Source organism: Zalophus californianus, chromosome 2 (assembly GCF_009762305.2).
Source record: "Zalophus californianus isolate mZalCal1 chromosome 2, mZalCal1.pri.v2, whole genome shotgun sequence".
Classification (NCBI taxonomy): domain Eukaryota; kingdom Metazoa; phylum Chordata; class Mammalia; order Carnivora; family Otariidae; genus Zalophus; species Zalophus californianus.
In genome coordinates this window covers 105,703,080-105,709,079 of record NC_045596.1, presented here as the reverse complement: position 1 = coordinate 105,709,079, position 6,000 = coordinate 105,703,080, and positions in this window count along the sequence as shown.

Here is a 6,000-nt window from a genome sequence, read left to right as displayed (position 1 = left end):
TTTGTCCTATTCTTTCATTTGGGACATACTCCTTTGTCTCTTCCTTTTGTCTAACTCTCTGTGTTTTTTCTATGTATTGGGAAAGTTAGGTAAGTCTTTGGGTCCTGAAAGTGTGGCCTTTTGAAAACTGGTTGTGTGGTGCCCTGTAGCATAATATTCTCTGTTCACCAGAAGCAGGAGCTTTAGGAGTGTCTCCTATGTGGGTCACATGTGCCCTACTGTTGTGGTTGAGCCCTGTTTGCCTTCAGTCTAGTCAGTTGCAGTGGCCCACTTTGCCTGTTGTGTATGCACTGAGTAGGGTTTGGTTCCTGTGCTATTAAGTGGCCAATCTAGGGCCACTGTGGGCTTGTAGTTGGATAGTATCAATAGTCAGACAAGATGTGTGCCCTCAGCCCATTGGTCCATGGCTGTGGTGGGGCATTTTCTCTGTTCTCCCTGCCTTTTCCTCTGAGAGGCTTTTGTAGGTGGGTGAGGCCCACAATTAGGCCAGATATCTGTGTCTAGTCCTTCTGTTGGTGCTGAAGTGCATCGACCTGCAGGTTGCTCTCTCTGCCTTATTTCCTGAGAGGCTTTCATTGGTGGATGCCCAGCAGTCAGACCAGGTGCCTGCCCCAGTCCATCTGCTGGGGATGTAGCTGCACTGATTGGCATGGCATTCTCTCTCTGCTGCCAGCTATAAGGTTTTGCTGCTGGGACTGTGGTCAAGCTGGTGTGTGTGGTTATCCCCACCTCTCCCCAGGGCAAGAGTCACTTTGGAGTGGCACCGGTTTTTGCTGCGGCTGTTTGCATGGTAGGAGCCACTTTGGAAGATACGCCTGCTGAGTGGGATGGGTTGGATGGGGTGGATTTGCAGGAGAACAGAGTGGGGGATGGCATGGATGAGCAGAGTTAACATGGTAAGTGGAGAGTGTTTGTACTTGTTCCTACAAGTGTCTGGCTATTTAGGCTTGGGTGGGGGTTGGGGGAGAAATGGCACCCACCAACTCCTTTGCTCTTGGAGAAGTTTCTTAAAGATCCCTGCCCCTCCAGCATGAGTTCTGAAATTAGTAAATCAATCTCCTTTACTTATTCCCCGGGTGCTTTTCAAAATGCTGCTTCTATGCTCTATCTCCACAGGGTTATTTGTTATGATGGCTCTTTAAGGGTTAGGGACTCATTCTTTATCACTTTCTGGCTCTCAGGGAGCTAAGCCCACTGACTTTTAAGGTACCCAGAATTAAGCCCCACTGACTGTAAAAACTTGTGAAGTTAAGCCCTACTGGTTTTCAAAGTTGGATGTTGTAGGGACTCATCTTCCCAGTGCAGATCCCCTGTGCCTGGGTACCTGGTGTAGGATCTGATCCTCTTGCTTCTCTGTGCTTATGGTATCCCTCCTATTTGTAATTAGTCTCATTGGTGGTTTAAAGTTTCCCAACTGTGTCTTTGCCCTTCCTACCCTTTACAAGGTGGCCCCCTCCCTAGATTAATTGTGGAAAGTTTTTTCTGCCAGTCTTCAGGTCATTTTCTGAGTTAGTTGCATTGATGTGTCTGTTATCTCAGTGTGTCCATAGGATGAGCTAAGCTCAGGACTCTCTTACTTTGCCATTGTCCCACAAGTCATAATTGCTTATTTTTCCTGCAAAATGTGACCCCTGTCAGGGTCATAGGCCCTGAGAACACAAAGATAAATGCCATCATCCTTTAATCTTTTGAGAGAGGGCAATCTGTTCAGTATCCAAGGTACTAATTAAATTACAAAATGCAAACAATTTAATTGGTAGAAACTCAGAGGAAACTCTCTCCTAAATAAATCTAGATTTCTTGATGAATTAGCTTGGTGGGATAAAAAGGAAGAGTAGATAGGATTTAGGTTCAGATTCCTCTGGGTTAGTACTGCTGTGTTGTAATACTCAAATGCATAACTTGAGGAAGTGTATCACCAAGAGAGAATGCCATTTGGGGACTGAGAACACTTGGGGAGGAGTGAGAAAGTGTTGTGAGTGAACATTTAATGTGTCCTTTGTTATTTGAAGCTTTCGTTGGACAGATTTTGATTTGGGATTAAATTTCAAAAGAGATCATTGGCCAATGGTGAACAGCCGGCGAACTGCCTCTTCTGATGCCATGAAGTTTGAGGAATGGCAGCACAGTGCAGCAGCTCAGTGGCTGTAGCATGGTTCTCGTGCCTTGGAGTGAGGGGGTGAAGTTGGCCTGGAAGTCATGCTTTGTACTGGTGCAAAATAGGGGCACCTCTAAATATAAATGGTGGTGGTGCTTGTGGTTAGTGTTCTCAAGTTTTCTCCTTTCTTAGCATTTTTTATCTTGTTGCTCTTTTCTTCTTTCATCTGTTAGCCACAAGAAACTAATTTTCTCTGACTTTGGTCTTTTTGAATCTTTGGTCCATGATTTAACAAACATATTTTTTTGTTTACTATTCCATTCTCTGTCTGATTTCATCTTCAGACTTACTCCATGAGGAGGAGTTATTAGTTATTTAATATTTGAGGAAGCCAAACCATGAAAGGTTTTAATGAGTTGAATTAGCTCTCATGGCTAGTGAGTTACAGAGCTGGAATTTGCATTCAGATCTTTTGACTTGAAGATTGCACCCTTGGCTTGATTGCATTTACCTTTATACATAGTGGAAGTAAATGCGGAGAACAAGATACAGTGAAAGGGAAGCACTGTTCCAGAAAATGATTCCTGAAATGCCAGAAACTATCATTAGTTTTTTTTTTTATTTTTCAGAAGAATAACAAAAATTCTGATATGATTTCTAGGCCTTGTTATTTAGGGAAATCACATCACAATGCTCTGTCTCATCTTAAAAATCCTTAATAGCTGAAAATAAATGGATGCCCTTTGGGGTAGTTTCAATGAATTCCTTTTAACTTTTTATGTATCCTTAAAGAGGCTATAGCTAAAAATGTGAAGGTGAGGGAACCATAAATCATGGACGTTGAAATACTGAAAGCTGTGAACACAAATATTTCGATAAATACCAAGTGGTATCAAATTCTGCTGTGAAATTCCAAAGTGTAATATAATCCTTTAGTGTTAAGGCAAGAGGTCTTCAAGTGAACAACAGTTAAAGGTGGTCAGCTTGGCTTCTATATTTTGAAGAGGGAGCAAAGCCTTAAGACTGTTGTCAGTCCAGAAACAGCAAGGGAATGGCTGTTTCATGCCCGTGGGTTGTCTTTTTTTCTACTTTATGCCTTTCTTTTTGTTCAGTGTATATACATTATGTACCTATTACATATACAGAGGCCTTTGACATCAAAGATTCTGGTTCTGCAGCTTGGATAATCTATAAGATTATACTGACCATAACATAGCAGGCACATGCCAGACACTTGACCCCTAAAAGGGAGTCACAGGCCATGGCATATTTAAACACAGTGAGAAGTCAAGTTAACAGCCAGCATACTCTTGAACAAATGTGCATTGTTGTTACAATTGAAACCACATGCTGAGTAATATAACATAGGTGCAACCTAACTGAGAATGTGTGGACAGTTGGAATCATGCATGTATTATTATTTTTTAAAATTTATATTATGTCTGTGAGTCTTGGGGGCCCCTCACTCTGTTTTCTTAGTGGAAGTCAGCAACACAAGCTCAGCTGTATGGATGGACGTGGGTGCTGGAGGACCAGTTCCTCTCTAGCTGCTGGGACAATGGGAAGACTTCAGCTGCGACAAGAGCCTAAGGACCTGATCTTTCTAAACCATGTCAAACCTGAACTTACCTAAGGGGCTAAATCACAGACTGCTGAAGGAGACATCTCTGAATACAGAACTATTTCAGTGGCTGTTTATTACTTTATGGAATATTCAGCCATAGACAACTGTATGAATAGATACTTACCAAACTAAACATTTCAAGCTTCATTTGGTTTGAAATAACACAAGTTTCTTTTTCTGAGGTCCAATTTTGTAGCTCATTTTTTGTTTATTGGCAGCCTAAATTAAGACAGGTTAGAGATGTTGAATTTTGTCTGCAGGCAGATGAAAATGGTGAAATAATGATTTATTTGTGTGTCCTTTGTGCAGTAACAGCTAGAGTGGTCTGGAAATCCCATTGGTAGTTTCTTTTTGCTTCTGTTCTATATCTTTATTTTGTAGCCAGACATGGAAAGCTTGAGGGGAAGGAGGAAGAGAGAAAGAACATAGGGTGTGTCTTCTATTCATCAGCAGCATTCTTCTCCTCTTTCAAGGAGCATGGGGTCTGTGGGAAGAGTGTAAATTCCACCATTAGAAAGGAACAAAAGTACCACTTGTTCTCATTTAGTATATTTTCTTCTCATATATTTCTACTTTCTCTAGGTAAAAGGAAAGGCTGAAGTTAAATAACCAGTCTCTCTGATATTAAAGTACTCTGACTGTATTTCATACCCACAGCCTATTTTACCACAGATAATATTTACTGCTCATTTAAAATTTTTCTATCAGGGCCTTTTCCTGCTTTTTAAGTGTTCATTGATTTATTCATTCAACATATATTTAAGGACCTATTTTCTACATAAAAAGTGCTATTTTTTGGCGGGGGGAGGAGATAAAGAATTATAACAGAGTACTTTTACTTATGTATCTTTTAACTTAGATGTGAACCCCCACGCACTCATAAGATAAATTACACACCCAAAAATGAGTTTACAAAGCAGCATTAGATGAATGGAATAGAAAATAAGTTATGTGAATCCAGAGACAGAGGAGACTCAGCATTTCACCATGGACAGGAATGATTCTTAGAATGAGAGAGGCCTTTTGCTATGTGTTGGTAGTTCAGTAAAGGTTGGATGCGGGAGAGAAGACTTGAGGTTTTCTTCCAAGACTGTGCAGTGATGAGAGCCAAACTGCAGAGGCAAAATGAGCATGGCACAATCAGGGAAGGTATGAGTAGATTAGTGTGAGTAGATTGGTAGTTTCACCAAGGGGAATATCTACTTATTCTTTAATTTCAGCAAGTATTTACAGAGTTCTGACTGCTCTGTGTCAGGTGCTTTGGATACAAAGATGAAAAAGACAGACATGGTTTCAGCCATTGAATAGCTTACAGTCTGGCAGATGATATGGACAATAAACATTGGAACCAACAAATATATGAAATAAGAAATTAGGTAAGAATTATTAAGAAACATACAAGGATCTGTGAGTGAAAACAGGGGAAAACAACTAGAAAATAAATGAACTATGTGTATTATAGCCCAGAGGAGGCATTTTGATCATGTATAGATAATTAATCAACCTAAGTTCAAATCCCAGCTCCGCCATTTGTTAGCTGCTGGACTTGGTAAGTTATCAAATCTGAGTGTAGTTTTGCATCTTTGTTAAATGGAAATAATACCACTTACCTCATAGGACTGCCATAGTATTTGAATGAAATAACATACAAAACAGCATGCATAGTTTTTGGGAACATAGTAGATACTCATTAAGTATTAAAATCTGTCATTCATGCCCAAACACCAGAGATAGAGAAATGCTATATTTCTTTTAGAGAAAGACTCTGGAATCTTTATAATGACTATGAGTTGACATGATTAGTTAGAGAATCATGGACAAAGCATCCTTATCACTAATTATACCTGTTGGGATGGTGGTGGCTTGGCTAACAGACAGGTCTTAGTCAACAGCCTTAAAATCTCAACATTCCTTTCACAGAGGCCACACACATGCATATGGATTTGTTTTCTCTACAGTTATTTTGGTTGTGAGAGGTATATTTTTTTTTCATGGATGAATAAAAAAACATTTTGGTATAATGACTGGAGGGTGGAAACAAATTCAGCAGGTGCTATTTTCCTTTCAGTCAAAATAATTACAGTACAAAACTCTCATCCTATCCACAGAAGTCCTTTTTCTCCTTCAGGAGTCACTGAATCAAGTCAAAGTTATATTAGAATCTTGAAGCATCCTTTCTTTTCTCATTAAGGTGGGGGCTCTGAAAATCTGGTGGAAAAACATTATCTTCTTGGCCAACCTGACATGTTGTGTTCCACTAGTATATTGATGGAAGCCT